The sequence below is a fragment of the Arvicanthis niloticus genome, chromosome 7 (assembly GCF_011762505.2).
Source record: "Arvicanthis niloticus isolate mArvNil1 chromosome 7, mArvNil1.pat.X, whole genome shotgun sequence".
NCBI lineage: Eukaryota > Metazoa > Chordata > Mammalia > Rodentia > Muridae > Arvicanthis > Arvicanthis niloticus.
The window spans coordinates 41,402,520-41,428,540 of record NC_047664.1 but is presented as its reverse complement, the minus strand read 5'-3'; the positions used below and the strand labels follow the sequence as shown (position 1 = coordinate 41,428,540).

General features: G+C 47.7%; 1 protein-coding gene and 1 long non-coding RNA gene across 3 annotated transcripts in view; both read left to right on the top strand.

Annotated features, from left to right (window-relative positions):
• LOC117713127 (uncharacterized) overlaps positions 1 to 23,983 on the top strand; it is a 37,491-nt gene extending 13,508 nt beyond the window's left edge. The window contains exons 4-5 of one of the 2 annotated variants that reach the window (XR_013111812.1): positions 1,251 to 7,830; positions 23,243 to 23,983. This is a non-coding gene — a long non-coding RNA (uncharacterized LOC117713127). Of the gene's footprint in view, positions 1 to 1,250; positions 7,831 to 23,239 lie in introns of both variants that reach the window. The other variant, XR_013111811.1, reaches the window with a different exon arrangement.
• A 1,503-nt stretch (positions 23,984 to 25,486) lies between these two features.
• The window catches only part of Kiaa0232 (KIAA0232 ortholog), a 66,195-nt gene continuing 65,660 nt past the window's right edge, over positions 25,487 to 26,021 (top strand). The window contains exon 1 of the mRNA XM_076938392.1: positions 25,487 to 25,636. The gene's annotated coding sequence lies outside the window, so the exon portion shown is untranslated. The remainder of the gene's footprint in view (positions 25,637 to 26,021) is intronic.

The window sequence follows — 26,021 nt, the reverse complement described above, 5'->3', positions numbered from 1 at the left end:
CTCAAGTGGCAGCTAGAAACAGCAGTTGGGTGTGTACAATTCTAGGCAGCACCCTAAGCAGAGCCAACCAGAAAAACCACAAAAGACATGTGGTTTGGCCTCTCATGCTTCCTTATCTGTCACTTCAAAACTAAGATCTCAGCCTTCCGAACCCAGGTACAAATTCTCCTAATGCTGGCAGCGTCCTCCAGGCAAAATGCAGCCGCTGCTGCCATGGAGGCCCAGTGAGACAGTTCTACAGACTGATCCAGCAGGTGAGAAAACTGAGGGTCAGAGAGAGAAAACACCGTACCTTAGATCTCAGTGCTGTCAGCACAAGATCAGGGTCTCAAGTCAGCCCTTTGGAGCTTGAAGCCTGTGTGCACAGTGACATGGCTTTGAGTCTGCCTGGCTGACTTTACAATGGCTCTGAACCTCCAGGATCTCATGAGGAGAAAGTAGCAAAGTGTACAGAAATACTCCAAGCCTGTGCCTGGCTCCAATGGACAATCCAAATCATGACTGTGGCTGATGATGCCAAACACACAAAGTAGGCAGCAAGAATTGGGAAGAGGCTCCAATATTTTTTTTTTTTTTTTTTTTTTTGAGACAGGGTTTCTCTGTGCATCCCTGGCTGTCCTGGAACCCATTCTGTAGAGCAGGCTGGTCTTGAACTCAGAGATGTACCTGCCTCTGTCTCCCAAGTGCTGGGATTAAAGGTGTGTGCCACCACTACCCTGCCTAGGCTCCAATCTTACCTGAGGTTGGAGTGTGGCCTCTGAACCCCACTGACTGTAGTAGTGGCACCCAACCTGGTTCTGTAGCCTGTAACCCTGCTGCACTGCCAGCTTGCCTGCTGGAACAGCTGAAGCCAGCAGATGGTCACTCAGAACCACAGAAACTTGGCCTGTCCGGAGCACGCTGACCTCAGCCTTCCAACTCGACTTAGCTGGTTGATTTCTGCAAACTTTCTTCCAGCAGCAAGCCCCGCGCATGTTCTAGAACCAGTAAGCTCAAATTTTGCTCCTAAAATGAAGGGACTTGAGGAGGAAGGCTCTTGGATTTCCTTTGAAAAGACTGCCCTCAGTGTCCTAATCTTTGACTCACACAGGCTCCAAGCTTTTGAGGGTGGAAAGCCCTCACCATTTATATCTGTCTAGCTGAGACCCTCACCATGTCTCTCTCAGACCACTGTACCAGCCTTCTGCCTGCTTCTCTTCCTCCTCTTTCTCCAAAGTCTGATCTCAAGTTTCTCTGTTTAATATCCCCAGGGAAGCCACACTGCCTAAGGACAAAGTCATGCCCCAGGAGAGGAATTTTGAGCCTGGTCCTGCTGTTATCTGGCCCTGCCTGGACCTTCAGGCTTATTTCTTCTCTGCTCCACCCCCTGCCTCATACCACATACTGGAAGGTTCCTGGTCTGCAGATGAGGGGCCCCAAGCACCTGCTCTGCATCTGTCTATCCTCAGGTGCTGTCAGAATTAAACAAGATCTAGAATGCTGACCCAGAAGAGGTGTCCCATGTGTGGTCAGTGTTTATGCCCCACCCTCCTGCCGCCAACCTTAGCTTCATACCCTTTCAGTCCCCATGCCGGGCCATTATGAGCTTTGCTTGCAGAACGGAAGGGCAGCTGACTACAGAGAAAGGGCCTTGTCTTAGTCAGGGTTTCTGTTCCGGCACAAAACATTAGGACCAAGAAGCAAGTTGGGGAGGAAAGGGTTTATTCAGCTTATGCTTCTACATTGCTGTTCATCACCAAAGGAAGTCAGGACTGGAAGTCAAGCAGGTCAGGAAGCAGGAGCTGATACAGAGGGCATAAATGAATGTTACTGGCTTGCTTCTTTAAATTTGAAATATAGTTTCCACCATGGGCCTTCAATATTCTCTGAGTTCCCAGCAGAGAGAGTATCTGGAGAGGTTTCAATAGTTGAAAGTGCTGGTGAATTATTAAACCAATTCCAGATTCTTAAAAGATTCACTCTTACTTCTGCTCCTCTAGAATCACTCCCGGTACCAACTTCTGTATTAGTTAGGGTTTTACTGCTGTGAGCAGACATCATGACCAAAGCAACTCTTAAGAACAACATTTAATTGGGGCTGGCTTACAGGTTCAGAGATTTTATTATCAAGGTGGGAGTATGGCAGCATCCAGGCAGGCATGGTGTAGGAGGAGCCAAGAGTTCTACATCTTCATCTGAAGTCTGTTAGTGGAAGACTGATTTACCGGCAGCTAGGATGAAGGTCTTAAAGCCCACACCCACAGTGCCATTCCTATAACAAGGCCATACCTACTACAACAGGACCACACCTTCTAATAGTGCCACTCCCTGGGCCAAGCATATACAAACACTCCATCACACTCCTGGAGTAGATGAGGCTAGGCTTTTGGAAGCATAGTTCATAATGTATGTGACCTCAGGAGAATCCTTCCTTTCCCCAGACTCCAGTGTTCTATCTGCAAAATGAGAAGCCAGGATTATTGACCACTGTGCCCTGTGTTCCTAAGTATGTTCTCTTTCCATGTCTCTTTGCACACAGGGCCAGCTCCATGTTACTCTCTAGTAATTCATGGATGGGGCCCTGTACCCCACATGCTGCTCCTTTTCCCATTTTTACCCTCTGGCACAGCCCTCAGAACAGAGAACCTGGTCATTTCTGGCACGGGGGCTCTAAAGAAATGCTACCGTGAACCTCTGAGGGGGAGATGACTCCTGGCAGGCTGAGCACAAAAGCAGTTCTGTGTGCACTCCCGGTGGCTGCTCATGTCACACCTTGAGTGGATCAGTACACAAGAAGCTCACACAGGCCCTGTATCCTCACAGAAATGTGCTCGTGTCCAGAGTCTGGGTGAAGGCCAAGCCTGGCACCATCTAGGAGGAATGCAAGAACAGCCCCAGGGATGCTCAGGCCAGATTGCAGAGGTAGAACAGTTGACTGTCCAGAGTCTTAGAGGCTGAGGGTGCATGCCATCAGAACTAGGTGAGGCTCAAAACTTTGGAAGACATGTGGACACACGACCCCCGTAGGACGGTGAAGGACAGCCTGGTTTCTGGTTGAGCACCAGCTGGAAACTGCCAGAGACTCCAGGTGATCCTGAGGGGCCCTAGGTGGGACACAGGTGACCCTAAGGGACTGCATGTGTTTTGCCACGCTCCCAGACTCCAGGCTCCTGACAGGAGGCTGAAGACCTCCATAGATCTGTGCCTTTCAGTCACATAGGACAATGCCCCCTAGCCCCTCCACAGGTAGAGATTCTGACTACAGGCCACAGAGCCTCAAGACAGATCTCCATATTAATGAGATACCTAAAGGCCAGAGGGGTGTAGCCAATTAAACATTCCTTCCCAGACCCTCCTCCTTGCAAAAGGTATTTAACCTCAGACCTACCCTGAGGAAATGTGGGGGCAGGGGGTTTTCATCTACTTTCCACAATGACAGTAAACATCTTAAGACCATGGACTGTTTCTCTTCTTGGAAACCCGCCATGGGGAACAGTGGAGCAGGCCTTCATCCACAGAGCTGCTGACTGACCTCCCGCAGAAGAACTCTCTGCGTTCCCAGCCATGGAGACCACCAACCCACACAAGCCAAGTGAGCAGCCATGACTCAGCCAAGTGAGACTCTCATCCCTGCCAGATACAACTGGAACTTCTCCCCCTCTCACCTTTGACTGTGGGCCAATCTAGCCTGTATGCTCCCACTTTGTTCTCCTGCAGCCCCCCAGCCCCCCAGTAGTGTCTAGGGGCCCAAAAGTTCCCACCCACCTTTTTGCCTGGGGATCCCCAAGCCAAGAGCTCCAGCTCCCGTGGGACCTCAGACGGCACCCCCCACCCACCCCGAGTGGGTTCCTGCAGCTTCATACAGTCAAATTCCCGCTCCTCTGTCTCCATGAGAGGCCTTAGCCCCATGGCAAGACAGATGCAGGACCCACACATCAACCCACACACACATCAATCCCAACAACCCCCAACACAAGCCTTGGGACTTTTGCTTTTATGGTTCTCTCTTACATTTCTAGGAAAATATAATTTTTTCATATCAAATTATCCGTGTGGACTCAGCAGTGTCTGACTTAGAGGCAGCCACCATTGAACTACAGCTAATCACTTCACAGATCTGATTGTGTCCTGTGATCATTTTATGTTTGGGGCACTGGGGATTGCACCTAGAGCCTCCTACATGGTAGGTCAGCAGTCTACGGATGAACCTGTGGTGGTTTTGAATCATGTACCTGATGTCCTTGGTGCATCTTGCATTGTGTTGTCTGGGGTCCCTGCCTTTGGTGGTGGTGGCTTACAATGGCAATACAGAAGACAGAGGAGACCTGTCCTGTGAGCCCTGGATGTTTCTGGATTCAGGCTGACTGTCACCCTCAAAGTCACATGTTGGCTCCTCAGTCTCAAGATGACATAGCAGGTGTGTGTGGAAGTGGGTTCAGAAATGACTAAGGCATGAACTTCACAAGTGGGTTTATCACTCTTGATAAAGGAGATCTCAGGTCTGAGGATGTAGCTCAGTTGGTAGTCCTTGCCTAGCCTGCACAAAGTCCCGGGTTCTATCCTCAGCATACATAATACTGAATATAGGGCTGGCAAGATGGCTCAGCACATAAAGATGCTTGCCTCAAAGCCTGGCAACCTAAATTGGATTTCTCTGTCTCTCTGTCTCTGTCTCTCTGTCTCTGTCTCTCTGTCTCTGTCTCTGTCTCTGTCTCTCTCTCTCTCTCTGTATGTGTGTGTGTGTGTGTGTGTTTGGGGTATTTGGGTATACACGTGTGTGTTTATTTGAGATGGAGCCTCTCACTAAACCCAGAGCTCCTTGATTCAGCTAGGCTTTCTGGCCAGCAAGCCCAAGGGATACTCTTGCTTCCACCTCTCTGGAGCTGGGATTATAGGCACACACTGGTGCTCCTGGGCTTGGCATGCTGGCCTTCACACTGGCACAGCATTCGCTTCAGTGACTGAGCCATCTTCCCAGGTCTCTGGCCAATCTTCAAAACATGCATGTGCGCACTGTGTAAAGTGTACACTGCATTCTAGACCATTCTGTAGAACTATGTCTGCTTCTGTCTCTTATCCAGCTCTTTTGTTCCAGGAAGCCTGGTTCAGAGTCCTCCAGCATCTCCCAGGGTCCTCCCTGACTGCTTTCATGTGCAAGAGTAGGGTCTTTTATAAGAATGCACAGAATCATATTTTAAATGTTATTTACAATCTCTGGGCCCATGTGCAGTTCTAGAAAGTAAGAACTGAGGAGAGGGCTGTGGAGTCACCATGATGCTTTCCCTTGGTGCCAGCCAGGCTCCTTACAGGCAAAGGAAGAAGTATGCAAAAGAGTAGGCTTTTAGGACCAGGGCTGGCTGGACCAATCTAGGTTGTGCAGGACAAGCCAGCAAGCTGCAAACTCAGGCAGGATTCTTTCTTCCTTAGGGAAATCTCCTGTTTTGCTGCTCAGACCTTCAGCTGCTTGAGTGAGCTATGAGGGCAATGTTCTTTGCTTAATTATAGATAGAGGCTACAAACCACGCTGTAAAATACCAACAAACAGTGCCTCTAGTAATGGCTGAGGAAGTAGAACTATATAGCCTGTCCGACTTGACACATAGACCAACCTGCCCCTCCTGAGAGGAGATTGTTTCCTCTGTCTTTGATGTCACTAGTGGAGCAATTTCCTCAGGGCACTATTTCCATTGCCTTCTTAGAGGATTCTGGGGTACCCAACTGTCTCCTCCAGTCCAGGAATCTGTCAGGGCACAAAAGTTGGGAGCCCACTCTCTCCTCATCTGGTGGAAAGGAATAAGTTTCCAGGCTCTAGAACTCCAGTCTGGGCAGAGAGCCCTGCTGAGACCCCATTCCCTGAGCTGTCCAGATGGCTCTGTTTCATAGCCTACAGCTGGAGGCCTGTGGGATGCCACTGGGCACTCATAAGAACCAGTCAGCTGCTCAGAGCAAATGCTGTCTTGGCCTATAGGCATGTACTCTTCTCCCTCCCACAGGCAACTCTGCACCCACTTCCTCTCCTTGGCTCCCACTTACTCCTCCCCCAGGAATCCCTTTTACTGCCTGACTGTAGCTATCTCTCCCTTCCTTTGCCCATTCTGAAAGGATACAAGCATAGTCAATTGGGGACAAATGTGAACACAGCTCAAGGTTCACGCTGTCCCTGCTGGGGCCTACTCTCCAACATGATCCTGGGTGCATTGCAGGCTTCAGGCTTCTGCTTGTAGTCCTGTCCTTGAAGAAGTGAGCCTCTTAAATGGATGAGGAATACAGACTCAAGCCCTGGGTCTCCCAAGACCCTCAGTAAAGGAAGTCACCATCACTGTAGTAGAAATAAGTAGCTGGCTGGGCTTTAGCGGGAAGACATGACAAGCCCACCTCTAAGAAGAAATATATTCATAGCTTCTGATCCTACCTCCTTAAAAGACAGGGTCTTTCTCTAACTGTGGCTGCTCACACTATAAGTGGAGTTCTCTCACTATATAGTCCAGGCTGGTCTGGAACTCATGATGCTTCTCCAGCCTCATCTACCTCGGTGCTGGGATTACAAGTATGAGCCACCACGTCTAGCTTGTCTCCCTTCTCTTTTTCTTTCTTCTCTTGTGGTATTGGGGGACTGAACACATCATGGGGTCTTATGCATGTGTCCCACTGAGCCACTGTCCAACCCTAACTCCCCCTTTCCTATTGCCTCACTCACCATGTCCATGGATTAGTCTACAGCTGAGGAGACTGCCACAGGTCTATGTGCCATCACAGCCCCCGTCTTTTGAGCCATGCCAGAGCCTCTTCACAGAAAAGTATCCAAGCCCTTTAAAAAAGATCTTAACTCCTAGGGAGGCAGGGATATACCCAAAGCTTATTAACTAAAAGTTGAATCTGCCCCGAGGAATTGACCATAAATAATATTCTCTGCTGAGCAGACCCAGAACAGCCACTGGGTTCTGGCCCTTCACAGTACATAGAGATACCTTCTGGGAGCTCTGCCTTCTCACAGGATATGGCCATGCCTGAGGGTGGCTGGACAGGGAGGTCACTGTCCTAGGCATCTGAAGCCTCTATGTGTACTCCCCTCTCCTCTGGCCTCCCTAGCCTGCATCCAGCCTGGGCAAATGGAGTTGTGTATCAATACAGTCCAGTAGGCATTTCATTTCCACTCATTTCCAGAAGCCAAGAGTGGTGCTGATGACAGTGTCCCTGGGTTGGTTTCTCTTAGAACAGAGCACTGTTTTGGAAGCCCTCAGCCAGGCTGGCTCCCCATGGGCAATGCTGTTTAAATGGATCAAGTGCAGCTTGCACAGGGTGGTGGGCAGAGCCTGGAGCCAGCCAGCTGGTGGTGGCCAGCCACACTTGGGAGCTGCTGCTTCACACCACTGTCTTCTCCACGAAAGAACTTTTTCCAAGCAACCCCAAGGGGTAGCTCCCAAACTGTGGCCTTTTACAATGAGCAAACCAAGGACCAAGAGGTTAAGTAACTCATCTTAGGCCATAGAGCCATTGACCCAGAAAGCTGGATTGTGAAGCCTGGGCTTCTGGCTCTAAGGCAGGTCACCTCCCTCTGTTTCTTCATCTATAAAATGTAAGAGAAGGGTGCCTCCCTTCCCAGTTCCTGGGTGAGTTACAACATCTCTCACGAGCGTACTCAGCTGCCAGTTTTAGGAACAGGACCCCAGCAACACTCTGGGGTGCCACCCAGAGTGAAGGGAAGGGCAGAGCAGGCTCTGTTCCTCACAGTGTGTCACAGGACAAGGTCTCTCTCTGGACATGGGGCACTGTGAGAGGTGGTCTGCCTGTGCCTCTGAAGGTTCCTCCAATCCTGGGCCTGGTGCCTCCAGAAAGAAGGCAACTTCACAGGTAAGCCCAGGCTGGGCGCTCACATTTCTCCCTGTGCTTGTTTACAGGATGGGGGGCCCATCTGGGATGGCTCAGGACAAGTGTGCTCGGCAGTGATTGTGGAGAGGGGCTTCCACACATCCTGGGATGAGTTCCTCCTGGGGGTCACAGAAGTAGAGTCAGGTGGCTCCAAGGGCCCGACTTTGGAGTCCAAACAGGGACAATTTCTAACTCCACCACCAAACTGCTAGTTGCCTGGCCTCTCTGAACATGTTTTTCTTATCAATAAAATTTCAGAAAATAGAAGGCGGTGCTGTTTGGCTGCTGAGTCTTGGAAAGGTCTTTAAATTTCCTAATTATGAATCCAATAATGATAGGTGCCACATAAAATAGTCATCTCTGAACCTACTATGTGCAGAAGGGTATAGCATAGCCCGGGTGTTCCATGACAGTAACACGTGTATAAATCTGTGTGTGTGCCCATGTCTCACTAGAGGGAACATAGGCTGACTTCTGGACGTAGGCCAGCCACCCGGGACCTAGCAGGTTCCATCGGGGCTGGTGCTGAGCAGAGGCTTTTTTGCTGTATTTTGAATTTTGCATCACGTGACTCTGTGGCTCTTCTGTTCTAGAGCTAATACTTACAGTATGATTCGCCCTCAGTAGGGGCTAGAGTGATAGCTTGGTTGGTGAGACTGTTTGCTGAGCAAACATGAAGACCTGATTTCAGGTCCTCAGTACCCAAGTTAAAAGCCATCTGACATGCTTGCAAACCCAGCACTGTGGGTGGCAGAGATAAGGAGGCCCTCGAGGGCCTGCAGTCCGATAGCCTAGTTCCAGGTTTGGTGAGACAGTATTTCAAGGGAATAAGACAGAGAGTGGTAGGTAGATTAGGACACCTGACACCCTCCTCTGGCCTACTGTGCAGCCACTGGTCACCTTCCACAGGTACATATACCACACATATACACTGTACATATACTCTCACACAAAGATAAACACGAAAATAAATTAATATTAGTCCTAGAGATATATCATTTGACCCTTAACATGGCCTGCCAGGGAACTTGATCTCCAAGCATTTGACAAAGAAAGGTGACATGACTTGTTTGGGGGTGACAAAGCAGGGGTGCCAAATCCGGACTTCCTGGTGATTACACAGCGAGAGCTCCCTGGCTTGTGAGGAGGAACCACGTGGCCACACCCACTGGCCTCGGGGAGGCGTGACCCAAGCGAGTGTCCTGGATCTGCAGCAGGTTTCACTGGCTGCGGCGGAGAACCTGCCCCCCTGGGCCTCAGCTCTGCAGGGGAGAAGAAATAAAAATAGCCTGGGAGAGAGGCCAGCGGCTGGGCTGTGGACAGCGCGCATGCCTTTCGCATGACTCTCTTCGGCCTGCCCTGAGAGGTCCTGAGTGCCAGGCCCTCCGCTGGGCCCCAGGAGGCAAAGCCCTGCAAGCAGAGCCCCGCCTCCTGGGAGAGGCAGAAGCTTTTTAGAACAGCAGAGAGATTTGTGTGAGACCTCTCACCCGCTCCCTCCTCCCAACGTGAAAGCTTCCAGAAGAGTCATGTTGGAGAAAACGGTAGCTAGTAGCTACGCACAGGTGCCGGGCCTTCCAAGAAGTGGCAAAGGCTAGCAGAGTGACAAACGTGGCCCCGGAGAGAAAAGCAAAGGGCCAGGGGCACATGGGGCAGGTCAATGGGCAGGAGGCACAATCCTGGTTCGGAGCCAAGGGTTGTTGGGAGCTAAGGGAGGGTAAGGAGCAGGGGGTGTGGCAACCTCACACCATCACAAGATCTAATTACCTTAACCTCCATCGGATACCTCCCTTTTGCCTCTAGAGTTACTGGGGAGGAGGTAACTTTTTCATATCTTTGCCGGGTCACTATTCTGGAAACTTACATGGTTCCACCTCACCCTGCTCAACATGTGCTTCTTTAGTGGTCAGATTCTGAGAGCCTCAAGCTAAGATACCTTACCTTGGTCTTGGTCACCTGCCGGGCTCCGCATCCTCTACTGGGCATGGGCTCAGACATGCACTGCAGGTGGGCGAAGGGGTTAGCGCGGCAGAAAGACAGACAAGGGAATGAGCTACTTACAATAGTGCAGAGACAGAGGTCTTTGTAACAATAACAAGGGCCTGCCATCTGCTTACAAATGAGGTAGTTGCAGGATAGAAGGGGATGCGGGGAAGGAAACTGAAAAGCTTCCTTTTTTGGTCCTGGATGGGCCTTTGTTTGCTACCAATGAACAAATAATTGTGAGCGGTGAATGAGAGAATGCCAGATGATGAATAAATATCTCCTAAGGCCCCGAGTCACCAACAGTGCGCAGGGCCTGTGTGGCAGGAATCTAGGCTTTAGTTCTGGAATGCCAAATACTGTGTTTCAGAGAAATTTTGTCACTATATAACCAAGATGGAAGAAATTTTCAAATGGCAAGCATTCCTGACTCTTGTTTCCACAGATAGGCAGGCAGGGAGGGCAGTAGATGTCTATGCAGCTCCTCCTTTGTCGGATGAAGTCAGCAACCTCCTCAGGAGGCTCTTGGGACAGTTTACTAATGGAAATTTGAAAGAGGAAGCTATGAGAGGGAGGGACCCTTCCTCAGGCCTCTAAGCCTACTAATCTCTGTCTAGCTGCCTAACATTCTCCACTGGAGAGTTGACGCCTTGAAGTCATTTAGGAGATGGATGTGCAATCATCTCAGTGCTCCTGACTGACAGCTTTAGGGCCTCCACTCTTGCTGATTTTCCGGTATTGGAAGGTGGAATTAGATTGCTACTGGATTATCTGAGTGTCAGTGGGCTGCAAATAAGGCAGTAGTTGAGTACAGGAGGTCCAGAGATTAATAGATCACTACTACGTTATAACAGATTAAACTATTTTTATTATGAAGATCCAGGTCAGAGCTGTTCACGGATGGGATGGTGCTATTTGGAGTGACCTTAGTCTAAGTTGTTAGACTGAGTTGCAGATAAGAGCAGAATTAAGATCTGAGTTGCAGATAAGAGCAGAATTATCAGAAATAATGAACAGCAACATGACCACGTCAGGAAAACCATGAGGCTCTTTTGACTTGGTTACAGCTTTGGTGGTCATGACCGCTCTGCGTGGCATGTCAGCAGCCCTTCTGGAGACAGGTAACAGACACATCCATTGTTCATTTGCTTTACATTGTTACCAATTGTTTTAACTTTGTTAGACTTCTCTGCTGGGTGGTTAAGACCGCTCAGGTGGCCAAAATCACTCCCCACTTCCTATCAGGACCACTTGAGGGTCTGATCCTCAGGGACCTCCCGTCCTCATAGACACGGGGTCCATGTGGTGGTGTCTCCAGTCTTCCTAAACAAGATGACAGATGACTCATCATGGCTAAGCTGGGACCTAACTGATCTTGGATGGTAAAAGGGTAAAAGAGTGTCTCTCTCAATTTCTCTGTCTACATTGGTATAGGCCTCAGAATATAAGTTGTTGAAAACCCAGAAGTACTCTCGTTGGTACTTTTAAACTTCTGTGTAATGTATAGATAAAGCTTACACATTGAATACTTTTAAATAAATTTTGAATAGAATACATTTTGTCTTTTTGAGTCAGTGCTTGTGTTACCAAGAACAGAACAATAACTTAAGAGAACTGTAAATTTAAATAGAGTCTGGATTGAATTTTGCTTAGGTATTCCAGTTTTCTTTTCCATGCTAAAAACAAAAAAACAAAACAAAACAAACAAAAAAAACCCATCCAGCCTTCTTAAGACAAAATCTTATCCCATGGAAATCACGGAGTTTGGTATTCCCTCCTTAATCCAACATGGGAAATAGATGGACCTCATTACATGACAATAGAGACACCCAGGAAACATGCAAGTATAAAACAAGATGGGGGCGGGGCTTAGAGACACAGTTGCGTGGTGCCCATTGGGGAGAAAGTGTTTGTTTGGTGAGTCAGGTGGATCCTAGAAATGGTAGAGAGGGCAGACAAACATCTGTGAGTCTCAGTTTATCTTTGGAAACGGATGAACTCATAGATCAGCATAGCAGACAGTGCAAAGGGGTTCAGAAGAACCCAGAAGCTTTTCAGGGAAGGAAAGGAAGAGCAATAATGGTTCTGGTAAGGTCAGGAGCCTAAATAGGAGGAACCAGAACCTCAGAAGTAAGGTAAAGAGCCCAGTAAAGAGGAGATGCCAACAGAACCATCAGGAGTAGGGCTGAAGCTAACCAGAATCCCCGCAGAAGGACTAAACCTGGAGGGGCCCCCAGAACCTCAGTAGGATGTGAGGTTAGTGAGAGAAAGCATGGCTATAAATAGATGAGCAGGAGCAATGAGGGGACAGAAAATAAATAGGAGAGTTAACAACAGAACAGGTACCAGGTATGTCTATGAAGTTAAGAGTTTTCCTTTAGAGGAGGTCATAGGACAGGCATTAGAGCGTAAATACAGATTTTAATAGAGCTGTAGTAGATTTCTTTAAAGTTAAACCTCTTTAGTAGTTTATAAAATGTTGTCATATATGTAGGAGAGTAATAGATTGGCTATTAAAAAATGTGAAGAAAAGCCAGGATAACTTTGGCTTTGGGCCTGTGACAATTTAACTCTTTATACTCATAATTGAAGTGTTGGTGACACTGATGTAGCTAGTTTGTGTGTTAGCACAGCTGTAGCCTAGAAATAGTGTATTTGTCATGAAAATAATACAAATAAAAAGATGAAGGAGGCAGGTCTTCTAACTTAGATTAGAAGGGCTTAAATATAGATGCCCCCAAAGCGGTTTAATTAAGGTATTGTGTCTGGGTAAACAAACACATATCCAGAAAGATCTAAAATTGTTCTTGCTTGTGGTCTTATGAGAATCAAGATTAGTCATTATTGTCACTAAGGAACATCCTGGAAAAAGTTAAATATCTTGTAAACATAGCAGTATTTACAAGGTATAAAAAGTACAGCCTTTTCCCTTTAGGCTGGAGGGAGTCACAATTTATTAATAGCAATGAATATGTAACTCATAATCAGCAAAGAAGGGAGTCTCCAGTGCTCTTACTGGGGTAGCAAGCTGGGTGGAGATGGACTTACCGTTTTAGAAGGGCTGAGAACTCAAGACTTGTCTTGATCTAAAAGTCTAGTTGGGGGAACTGCAGGTAGAGGTGGGGTGGCCTTTTTTTTTTTTTTCCCCAGAAGGCAGGTCTGGTCCAGAAGCCCATTGTGAAAAGGAATGGCCACTCCAGAGTGGACTTGGTGCTGGGGGTAGGTGAGTATAGAGGAATGGGAAGCAAAAAGTAGTAGGGAGATTTGGCTGAGATGCTTTCAGAGGGAATGGGGGTGATGTTCGCAAGGCTACAAATCGCCACATAGATCAGGGTGGGGAATAAGTCAGACCACAAATTGAATCTGGGGCTCTTCATCTGATTAGAGCAGAGAGTTTGGTTAAGCATGGTGAGGTTTTCCAATAAGAACGTCAATGGCAGGTTCCTAGGCTGACAGCTCTGGAGGTTGGTACCACACATGAAGAAAGGATGACTGAACAGTAAGTGCCCCTGCTATGCCCTGCTGGGAGTAATGTAGAGTTTTGCCAAAGAAAGAGAACCTGGGTGTCCCCTGGAGAAGCTGGAACTAGGAAGGGCAGGGAGGTGGGTTAGGAAGCAGGCTTTGCCAGGGAGGAAAGCTACACAGGGCATCTGCTGTAACACAGTTGGTCTCCAGAAGGAGGTTTTTTCTAGAGATGTAGGTCTTCAGTAGCAGGCTTTGGAAAGCAGCATACAGTTGGCAGAGAAGGCAGTTTTGTGGTGAGAGAAGAACATGATCAGGGAAAATTAGGAGGGACCAGGTCTAGGAGACTGATGGAGAAGGGGGACCTGAGAGGCAGAGTAGGCAAGGAGCAGGATGGAAGTAGGGACAGATGAAGGCGGGCCTGCAGGAAACTTTGGACCATATTCCATCATGTTAATAATACAAGATCCTTTTAAATCTGGAAGTCAGACATGTTGCCCTCTGGCCAGTGGTAGCCATGACATGTACTGTTATCAGGATAGCTACAAAGGAAAGATTTTCAGGGGACGTGCCAAAAAAGCCTCTAGGCAGTTAGAGGATTGCTGGTCTATGGCTGTAAGAAGAGATGAGAAAGGAAATTCTTCCAGGCAGAAAACAGGTCTGGCATCACAGGGAAAGGGGTCCCCTAATCAATGGCTTGGTCCAGCGAGACCTTCAGTAGGACAGAGATATCTCTGCTAAAACCCTCAAGGAAGACAACAGTTTCATCCAGGAGAAGTTCTTCACCCAGTCCTGGGGTTTCTGAGAAGCCTCCCTAGCAGATGCCAGAATGATAAAGTTTCAAAGAAGGAAAGGAAATCTCAAAACTCACATAAGGTCAGAACAGACGGTGGTGGATGTGTGCATGCAATAGAGAGATTGTGGCTGTTAAGCCCCTTAAGGAGAAATTGGGTTCGAGGAATCAGAGGGAGAAATAAGGAGTGAGGGGAAAAGAAGCAGAGGATCCTTGTGAGAGAGCCAGCGACTCCCTGGACAGACCACCAAATGGAAGTTTCAGCAGAAGAAAGAATGACGAGGGAACCTTTGACTTAAGATCATGCACACTTTTATTTGGGGCAGGAGGTGGAGGGGCAACCTGCAAAGGGAGTGTGGTAGTCTGAATGAAAACAACCTCTCCACCATGGACTCATAGGTTTGAATCTTGGTCCGCAGTTGGTGGAACTCTGGGAAGGATTAGGAGGTAGGGCTTTGTTGGAGGAGGTTTTGAGATTTCAGAAAGCCCATACCATTCCCAGATCATCTTCTGCCTCCTACTTGTCAATAAGCTACATCTTTAGTGCCATGGCTGCCTACCTACCTGCAGTTGAGATCCCGGATGATGTTTATAGACTCACTCTCTATAAGCAACTGGAAGCAAACCTGCAATAAATTCTTACCTTTATAAGTTGTTTTTTGTCATGGCAATAGAAAAATTATTAAGATGGTGTGCATGCGTGTGTGTGTGTGTGTGTGTGTGTGTGTGTGTGCGCGCGCGTGTCTCTCTCTCTCTCTCTCTCTCTCTCTCTTTGTGTGTGTGTGTGTGTGTGTGTGTGTGTGTGTGTGTGTGTGTGTGTGTAAATCAGAACAAGAGCCTGCCATCTCTATCCAAACAAGGTAGCAGTAGGGCTGCCTACAGGAAAGAGGGTGCAGGGAAGGAGGCTGAGAAGCTTCCTCATTTGGCTTGAGATTGGCCTTTGCTACAAGTGAACAAAGACTAGCTGTGAGTGAAGGGCTGTTGGACGATTGTTAAACACCTCCCATGGCCACCCATCATCAGGATGTGTGGCAGGAATCTAGACTTTAGTTCTAGAATGCTAATTACTGTGTTTCTTGAGACATTGTCAGTATTTAATGAAAATAGAAGAAGCAACCAGTCTTCACAGATGGGGCTAGGTTCCAATCTCTGTCAGGTGTCTCTGTCACCTTCTTGCTTTATGCCTTTGAGCAACTTGCTGCTCTCTTTCAAAGTCTGTTTTAGGAATCTCTAAGCAGGCCAGAGAGTTGAGTACCTACTGTGTCCCCTTGCACACAGTAGGTGCTTAAAAAACAAGACTGTCCCATCACCCATTGAGTTGACATTAGCTCTGGCTCTTCTGCCTTCCCCAGTGCAGAAAGCCTAGGCTTTGCTGTCCCCTGAGTTGTCAGCTCTCCTAGGGACAAAAGAAGCTTGTTTTGTTTCCTGGATTCCAAGTGCCAGCCAATTGCTTTTACCAAGCCTCATTTTCTCCAGGCAGGCTCACTCTTAGTAACACTGGTGCTATCTAAGAGACTGCAATTTGGGAGAGGGATATTCTGGGCACCTAAAAATGAGGGGGAAACACAGGCTCTGTGTCCGCCCCAGGGGACGTGAGCCCAGAAGGTTTCCAGGCTGAAATGGATTGTCCTGGCATGCTGTGAAGTGAATGAAGCCATCAGTGGGTGTGGCCATGGCGACCAGGTGCCTTTCCCTTCTTGAGACCAGGCTGCCATGTGATGACCCTGTCAGTCTTCATTCCATTGCACTTTGGAAATGAGTGAGCTAATAGACGCTGCTGGGTTTGACCTTAAAGTGAGTGGATTTCCTGTGGATAGTGTTTGGTCCTTTTCTTGATCATGCATTTTAAAAATAACTTTATTACATTTAATGTATTTGTTGGGGGCACAAAGCACAGTCGGAGAGTGGATATCAGAGGACAAGCCTGTTCTGTCTTTCCACTCTATGAGTTCAAAGGATCAAACTCAGATTGTCACGCTTGGCAGTAAGTGCCATTACCTGCTGAGCCATGCCAAGGGTTCCAGCGTGTATTCTTTTTTTTTTTTTTTTAATCGTGTCTTCAAAAGAGATGTGAAGTACAGCTTTTATATAACTCTTGCCTGTGTTTAGTTCCTGGGTTTGCTTTTGTTTTCCAACAGAGCAACTAAGGAACACTCACTCCTTAGGGGCTGGGTGCTATTTAGTCACTAAGAGGAACAGCAGCTACTTGGTGTCTTCTTCATCTTTTCCCCGGGGAACGGAGGCTGGGTCTGTGCTGTGGCCCATTTCTCACCACTGAGAACACCAGGGACAAGCCAGTAGCACCGGCTCCATGGAGTGGGCCTTGACAATGTGCTCTGTGATTTAACAAGTACATTGCATTCCAGATGGGAAAAGCCCTGTGGAGCTGAGAGGCCCTGTGAAGGAAGAGGCCCTGTAGAGGATAGATACCTTCTGAGGAGAGAGGCCCTTCCCCTATGGAGAGGAGCCTAGTGAGGAGAAAGGCCCTGTAGAGGAGAGGGGCCCTGTGGAAGAGAGGGGCCCTGTGGAGGAGAAAGAAAGGCTTTGTGGAGGAGAGAGGCTCTGTGGAAAAGAGAAGCTTTGTGGAGAGGGGGAGAATCTATAAGGGGAGAGGGCTTGTGTGAGCAAAGGCCCTGTGTGAGGACAGGCCCTGTAGAGGAGAGAGGTGCTATGGAGAAAGCAGCTCTCTGGATGGGAGGATTCCTGCTGAGAGACGCTTCCCCAGAGGGAAGACTTTCTGAGGAGAAAGGCACCATGGCGGGAGAAGCCCCATCATGTGCACAGAACATTGTTGAGCAGCTGGATATGGAACCTTTTCTGTGGATCTACCACTTCCTGGCTGTACAACCTTGGCCAAGGTCATGCTTCCTACTAAAACCAAGGAGCTCAGGCGCTCTAAAGCCCTGCGCACTGGGTACTGTAACTCCTTATAGTATGTAGCAGCTTGCCTGGCATGTGCTGGTGTCTTGAGGCCCCTATGGCTGGTGAAGCAGACAGCAGGCAAAGTCATTCTTTAGGTATAGGAGACATAAAGGCTGCTCTGCAAGGAAGGAAAGAGGCTAAGAAGAGTAGGATTATTCCCAAATAAATAAGTAGCATTATTCCCAAATAACTATTCTGAGCATAAGTACAGGAGAGAAATACTCCCAGCCCAGTCTGGGAGTGAGGGGAGATGGCCACTGAGTACACATAAAATGGCTGCCTTGCAGCGATCAGTGGAAGCTTCAAGAATCCCTTCCTGGAGCAAGGCTGCAGTGGCCTACCCACCTTCCTGCAGACCTCCTCAGGGTTCTGTCATTTCCACATCATCACAGTAGAACCCAGGATGGAATTTCAGCACATGAACCACCGGAGTTAGCCATATTCAAAGCACACTAGTGGTCTGGCATGGGTAAAGTCCTTGTTCATGGCTAGAAACCTTGAGGGGGCCATGAGGCTATGGAAGCCTTTGTGAGTTGGTGGAAAAGGTACCTCTGGTCACCTCAACTAAAGGCTTACTTTGGGCAGGCCTCGTGCCAGACAGTCGACCTGGGTCGGAAGCATCAAGTCTTCTTACCTCAGGTCACTTCTTCCTGGAAAAGATTACTTCCTGAATTGTCATCGGACTGAAATAATTATGGTATGTAAACATAAATATTATGTCCATTGTAATAAACATCAATTATATGCACTTCCCCTATAAAGAGCATAGCATCATTAGCTGCTGGTATCAATTCTTTACAGCCCAAGGAAGGCTGTAAACCTGTGGCACTCCCTGGGTAACCACTACCCTCCTTTCCTCCCCCAGGATCTGGCACCATGAATGTGCCCAAGTCATCCTTCAAACCTAAAATCACACAGTCGTAGGGATCTTCAGATAGCCTCTAGTTCAAACTGCATCTGGAATGGCAGTGTCTATCATAGACTGTAGGGAGGTGACACCCAAGTTTATGAAGATAATTCATAGTCTCTCACTAATCTTGAGGGTACTCTTGGTGTTCTCTGGACACCCACAGATATTTAAATTGGAAAGGTCCCCAGAAGGGAGAGCATGACTGGAACTCAGGACTTTGCAGTTGCTAGGCATGCAATCTACCATTACAACTCTGGCTTTTGTTTTGAGACAGAGCCTCATACAGTCCAAGCTGGCCTCAAGAATGTAGCCAAGGATGGCCGTAAACTTCTGATCCTCCTGCTTCTACATTCTAAATGACACCCCACTGTGTTTATATGGTGCTAGGAAACAGACCTGGGGTTTGTTCCTGCCACACAAGCACTCTTCAACCTGAGCTACATCTACTGACAATCTTTTTTTTCTCCCCCTCCTCCTCTTTTTTTGAGAAGGGTCTCACTTTGCAGCCAAGGCCAACGCTAGCCTGGAACTCACGGCATTCACTGTGTAGCTTAGGTTGACTTCAAACTTACTTCAATCCTCCATCCTCAATGCTGGGCTTGCAGGTATAAGCCACCACATCTAGCTTCCAAACCCTTTAAAGTTTTTATTTATTTGTTACTATTATTATTCTGAGATAGGGTGTTGGTATGTAGCTCAGGCTGCCCTCAAAATTACTGCAATCCTCCTGCCTTACTGTACTCCTAGTACCAGGATTACAAGTGTGAACCAATATACCCGGTGTGTGTTTATTTTGAGACAGAGTCATGCTAACATTGTTAGACTAGCTTTGACCTCTCAGTCCTCTTGTCTTAGCTCCCCAAGTACCAGGAATTTGAGTGCAACTTCCCCCCAACCCCTGCTGCCATGCTTGCCTTAACAAGGGGCTTTGGGATGATGGGTGAAGTTGCACTGAAACAAAATGCATAGAAATTATTTTTTTTAATCATTATTTTACTTACTGTGGTGTGTGTGTGTGTTTGTGTACTTGATATGCACATGAGTACAGGTGCAAGCAAGCCACAGCCCAAAGTGAAGGTCAGAGGACAACTTTGTGGAGTCAGTTCTTTCCTTTCACCTTTTCATGGGCTCCTAGGCTCAAGCCAGGGCTGCTAAGCTGGCCTGGCAAGTGCCTCAATCTGACCAACCGTCTTTTCTTCTTAAAATATTCATTTATTTATTAATGCATATGTATGCATGAGTGAGTTTATATGCACCACATGCATCTAGTTGCCCTCAGAGATCAGGGAGAATCAGATTCCCTGGAACCAGACTTACAGGTGTTTGTGAGCAGCTGGATGTGGGTGTTAGGAACTGAGCTCAGGTCCCCTGCAAAAGCAGTAAGTTCTCTCAACGATTGAGCCATCTCTGTACCCCACCTGCACGCCCATGAGACCTCTTTTTGGCTTTGTAAGTTATGTTTTTATCACAATCCCTGTACAGTGCTCAGTGCAAGCATCCACTGCTAGCAGTCTGGAGACTGACTGGCTTCCTGGAGGGTGATTTTGGCGTGAAGCTCCAGGTCTCAGCATACTTTCTGCTCCAGGTGTTTAACAGCCTCAGCTTGAAAATGAAGAAACTAAGCCACATCTGCAGTCAGATGTGGCTCTTGGCACTATATAACCGGACATCACATGCTGAAGACATTATTAGGGATAAAGAGTAGGTCACATCTCCCTCTCTCAGAGGTTCTGGGAGGACACCATGGAAGAGGTGGAAATCCTGAAAGGGACACGGCTGTCTTGGAATATCTCAGCAAGAGCCACCCAGAGGTTAGTACCTCTTCTTGTGGCATAGCTCTTTAGACAGCTGGGGGCTCATTCCTGAATCATAATCTTGCCTAAAGGACCTCTTCATGCTGAGATGTAACCTAGGCCCAAGAACACTCTCAGTGTGGTCTGAACTCAGCTTCACCACAACTGAAGCTGGTAAATAGAAAGAGGAATTATCCACAGTGATCTTAGCACACACTTTTTTTGTCAGCATTCTTAGCAAACTTTCAACTCCGCCCCTGAGCACAGACGGCCTGGCTTATCTGTGCTCTGTACATATAGCTAGACATTCCCCCCTGGTCCAAGTCACCTGGACTCCTCAACTGTGTCCAGTTGCTTTCAGTCTCTCAGTGGACTGTGCCCTTCCCTACCTTAGGACCCTGTCCTTGCTTCTCCTAGAGTCTGATATATTTATTCCTTATAGCCTGCTGTCCCTTCCTGATTGGAAAGAGTTGGGTCTCTCCATCCCTCTCTCCCTTCCTTTATTTCTTTTTGTGCATGTGTACATGCACATATGTGTATGTGTGTATAAGCCTAAAGCGATCGAAGGATGTAGTTCTTCAGAAGTCATGGGGTTCTGATGCAGGATCAAACTCAGGTCCTCCTGCATGACAGTCATGCTGCTGTCTCCCCAGCCCCAGGAAGAGGTGGATCTTTCTCCTTCTAGCCTGAACCACAAAGTTCCTGCCCTACTGAAACTTTTTTGCTGACACTGCCACTAAAGAGATTCCCCATTTGTTTTTTTATAGCATATCTCAGTTAGTAACATTGTATCTTAACTTTGAATGGTCCTCCGGAGGAGGGTCGGTGGACACACTGTTGCTGCTGTGTTTATCAACTACCTCCTAAGAATCTAATCCTGAGTGCCCTGCACTGGTGGATAGAGACATGTTAGGATTGAGGATTGACTTTGTTTTCTAGTTCTGTCCATATACCTAAGCCATAACTTGGTGGGAAAACAGTCAACTCTCTAAGTCTCAGTTTCCTAACCTGAAAAACAAAGATAGTGGAAGTCCCCCCTTTCCTGGGAGAATTGAACAAGATGGGATTGGGCAATATAAAGACTCAAGAATATCACGGTAGAACTGTCCTATCAAACAGATACACTGAACCCTCATCCCTAGGACTCCTGTACACCCCTCCCCCCATTTGAGAAGCAGGATTTTGTGATTCCATTAGTGAGGATGAGGATAGTCTTTAAAGAGTCTACCTCTGGGCCATTGGATGCTGGGTCTGCTTTGGGGCTGGTAGGAGTGCTGAGGTACAGAAGTCACAGATAGGCACCTCGTGGATGGACAGAAGATACAGTCATGATGGTGCCATCCAGAGAGTGAGTGTACCCTGGAAAGAAGCCACTATCTTGTCTAGCTCCAGGCTTGGAAGTCAATGAGAGGGGTCCAGGTCCAGCCCAGCTCTGGTACTGGGAGCTGCTTCTCTGCACAGCTTTTTTTCCTGCCTTGCTGAGCTTGGAGCCAGCAGAATTTGTTTTGTGGAGAGGGGATAGCTGCTCTACCTTTTTTCAGTGAGGTCACCCAGTAGCCTGCAGGTTCTGAGGCTACTTTCAAGGTCATGTAGAGATGGATGGAGTGAAGCATTGGAATAGGGACAGGAAAGAGGAGGCATTGAAGACAAGATCATTGAAGGTAGGATGAGAGCTCTGGAAGCCTGGGGCTAATGCTGGTGTTTGGCTAATTGTGAACAGGGAACTGTTTTGGACCATGTAGGAGGCTCCTTTCCTTCAAAAGCAAACCTTGATGTCTGATACTATTATTGTGAACATTTTAAAGATGAGGATGGCATTAGCTTTCCTGTGACAGTGAGCTAAGGCAAGTGGGGCCTGGTTTCTACCCAGTAACCCAGTTCCAAGCCTCACTTCCATGCTGGCCTACCTCTGGGATAGACAGTTGTTGACCTCACTGTTTAGCTCTCTATTGAGTGGGTTGGAGGGGTAGGAACTAGATAGTCCTTGGAAGAAGTTTGGGAGCACAATGAGGGGACTTGGCACTTACCGATAACTTAGAGTCTTCAGAGCAAAGTACACCTTCAACTTGTTTTGGTTCCAGTACAGGTGCAGGACAGAACCATGACTCCTCCACCCTTTTGTGTATTAGGGAATCAAAGGCCCAGGAAGCTAAGAAGCTATGATCAAGAGGCCAAATTAGAGGCTAGGCCTTGACTGAAACCCTGGAATGGTGTTTGCACCATTTGGAGGAATACAAGGCCACTGAGAAGGAGCTGTTAGGAAGGGAGTGGGCTTGGGGAGATTTGAAGAGAAGTCTCGGAGCTGATGTGGTGATACAGTTATGTAATTCCAGCCACTTAGGAGGCTAATTCAGAAGAATCCCAAGTTCTAGGTTAGCCTAGGCTACAGACTAAGGACTAAGCTGGGCAATTTTGTATGATTGTCTTAAACAATTAAAGGTAGAAAGAAGGTTGTATCTCAGTGGTAGAGCATTTGCCTAGCATATATGAAGGATTAGGACCAATGCCCAGCAACTGTAAATTAATAAATGGGGGGGGGGGCAGAGAGATCTGATGGCCATTGGACACGTAGACTTATGGTGTCTGAGCTGAGTTGAATGGTGAGGAGCACCCTACATGAGGGTGTTTGACCTGAGGTAGGCCATGGAAACACATGTGGGCATCCTTACTTAGGGTTGGTTTTCATGAAATGGCATGAACTGTGTCACAGGGACAGGGCTAGGATGTTACCCAGCTTGGCTGCTTACTCACTGTGAGGCCTAACAGAAGCTGTAAGCCTCTCAGGAGACTCAGCCTCTAGCTGCAGAGCAGTGAGCAACAATGGTGGCAGTCAAGTCTAGGATGGCATGCGTAAGGTATATGGGAGGGCCCAGCATAGGACTCAGTGTGGGTATCATTAGTATTGGTGATAGGGTAGTGTTGAACAGTCTCTTCAATCCGTGTTGCTTCATTTCAACATTTATTTCTAAAGTTCACAGACAAAGAAAAAAAAAGACAGGTGGGCTTTTGAAATCTTCCTCCTAAAGTCCCTTGTATAGATGGGGAAATTGAGGCTCAATCGGGGAGATTAGGTAAAGAAGACCCTAGACCTGGGAGGCTTGGCTTTGCCTTCAATTCACCAGAGTGTTACTGAATGCCACAAAACACCCTCCAACTCTAGCTTGCCGCTCTCCAGGCATATGTGTGACAAACTCTGCCTCAGCTAATGACCCCCAGGCCCCCTACTAAGGCTGAGAAGATCTGAGTCAAATCGGGGGTGGGATGGTTATTTCTACCCACCCCTCATGTGTCTTTGTGCAGAGGTCAGATACAGTGGTATATGCTCCTGACCCTGAAATTCTCTCTCTCTCTCTCTCTCTCTCTCTCTCTCTCTCTCTCTCTCTCTCATACATACACACACAAGGAGAGAGAGAGAGAGAGAGAGAGAGAGAGAGAGAGAGAGCAAGCACAATTATGATGAGGGTTTTGGTTTGTTTTTTGCAAAACATGAAGAACGAGAACTCTGTTTCTTCTTCTGCTACTCTGTTTCAGCAGGGGCCTCTGGCCTCCTTCATATTCCCTGGGGACCACAGCTATGGCACCAGAGCTGAAGTTATCCTGAGTTTACCTCTGCTGATCTGTACGAAACAACTTTAAGGAAGACCGTTGTGTAAAGTGGCAAATGGAAGGACCCAGAGTACAGCTGAGTCTGAGCTCTCTTTCCCAGTGGCCATAGAAGACCAAATTACAAAAATAAGCCCCATGGACAAGGACACTGCTCTCCTGGAAAAAGGGTCTCAATGAGAAAACAAACACACAAATAAGGTCCTCTCAAGTGTTGATAAGAACTGGGAGCCGAGAAACAACAGAGACTGGGAAGTAGATTGCTATAAACTGACATCAGGGAGTAGATTGCTATAAACTGGCATCGGGGAAAGTATATCTGTATAGCTGACACTGTACCTGACCTTAGAACAGGAAGGAGCCAACTAGGCAAAGATCTGGAGAGTCTGTGCAAAGGCTCCACAGGTACAAAGGTCCTGAGGCTGCAGTCCACATGCCTTCTGGAGTTTCTGATCAATACAATCAGAGTTGTAGGGGTTATTTCATTAAGACAAAGGAAACCACTTTCAGTCTTCTGTGACTTCCTCACTGCCTCCAAATTCTCCTCATCCAAGTCAATTCCTACTATGATTTTTTTCTTTCAGGAAATTCTTCAGGGTTTAGTAGTCAGTGGTTTATAAAAAAACTGGCCTATGGTTCAGTAACAAAAATAAAGTTTTGTGTGTGTGTGTATGCATGAGCACATGTGTGTGCATGTGAGTTGGGGAGACAGCCCAGTTACTAAAAGCATCTACATGAGTTTGGATCCCCAGTACCCACACTTTAAAAAAGAAGTGGAAGCAAGAGTACACCCCTTTTTCTTTTACATTTGTTTTTTGTTTGTTTTGAGACACGGTGTCACTACATACCTCTCTAGGTTTCCTGGGATTCACTATGTAGACCAGGTTGTCCTTGAACTCACAGAGATCTGCCTATCTCTGCCTCCTGGGTGTTGGGATTAAAGGCCCACACCACCACACCTGGCCTGAGGAGAGCATGCCTTTAGTTATAGCACTGGAGAGGGAGCACAGGAAGACCCCTGGAGCTGGCTAGCCAGTCCCTCTAGCAGAACCTGTGAGCTCCAGGTTCAATGAGAGGCCATGTCTCCCAAGGATAAAATCAAAACCCAAACCAAAAGATAGAGGGCGAATGAGAGATTCTCAGTGGGTACAAGCTGGCTGCCAAGCCTGAGGACTGAAGTTTGATCCCTGGAACTTACATGGTATAAGGCGAGAAACTGACTCCTGTGGGTTGTCCTCTGACCCCATACTCCAGCTGTGATTCATTCCTATACATCAATAAGTAAGTCTTTAAAAAATTAAGATGGAGTGTGATTGAAGATAACTGACGTTACCCTCTGACCTTCACAGGTGCCTGCCCACAACCACCCAAGGAACACACACACAGAGTATAGTCAGCAGTATGGCTACAAAGTGGCTGTCTTATCTTTCCTTTCAGATATTTGCGACACTTTGTTACTCTTTTGAAACTTCTGTATTATGGATATACCTTTACATAGGTACAGACTAGGAGACAGTAGTGTTATGGATGTACCAAAAAATATGTGCAAATTCTCCATATTCGGGGAAATGTTTCACTGGTCTGTGCAACCCTGGCTTCTGAGGTCCTGAGAATCCTGACACCACTTATGTCCCACCTTTGCTCCCAGATGACCCTGGATTTTCCACTCTCTCCCACATTATGGGAGTTCACCTGGCTGCCTGGCCTAGAACAGGTAACCAAAAGATGTGTAGTAAATAAAACTGTGGTCTGTGAGTCACCTGAAATGAACCCCGAGACAACACAACGGGGAGCAAACTGAGGAAGGGTAAGAATTGGGTGAAGGAAAAGATCTTCCACAACAGAGCCAAGAGCCTGAGCTCAAATTCCGCCTCCATCCAGAGGCGCTAGACACTCACCAGCCTGTTTTGAGTCTCTCTTCTTACCAGTGAAATAGGCCAGTAAGACTTTACCTTGGGTTTCTCCGGGAGAGTGAAAGGATGTTTGCAGAAACAGTATGGACGCTATGAAAGGACAGTTCTTTTAGGTTCCTGACCTTGGCTTGCATAGAGTCCAGCCTACCTCAGCAGAAAAGTACTTCCAGTTCTCTGCTCCTCCCAGAAGCCTGAGCTGAGTTTGGAAACTTCAATCTCAAGCTCTGAACCCAAGCGCAGGGCCTGGTGCCTGGCGGCCGCTCAGTGAGTTTAATGAACTGTATGCAGGTCACTCCCCTTCTGGACCTGTTCTTGCCTTTGTATAGAAGGCACATCTCAGGCTTTCTTTCCTGGTACTTCTGACATCTACATCTGCTTTTCTAGAAGAGCCTAGGAGTCACATTTAGGGAAGGTGAGTAGGTGGGAAGAGGCTTTTGACTAAAAGGTTAGTGCACATTTTTGGCTCCCACTTCCGATTCTTCCAGAAGGTCTTTTATTTCTTGCCTACTTAATAATAACATAAAAAAGCCACGTCACTTTTTTTTTAATTGAAGACTTTATGTTAAGCCGCCCACTCCAGCCATCCCAGGACATGGCGAAGAGGGGGCGCGGACAGGTGTAACGCGGGGGTGCGTGTTGGAGGGGCTCTGCAAAGCCCGGCCTGAGTGCCCCAGCGGGGGTAACCGACCCTGGCGCCCTCTCTCAGGGTTTGGTGAAGCTTCAAAGACTCGGATGCCCAGGTCGGCATCGTGGTGTCACGATCTTCAGGACCCCAGAACCCAGACCTGTGCGCCTGC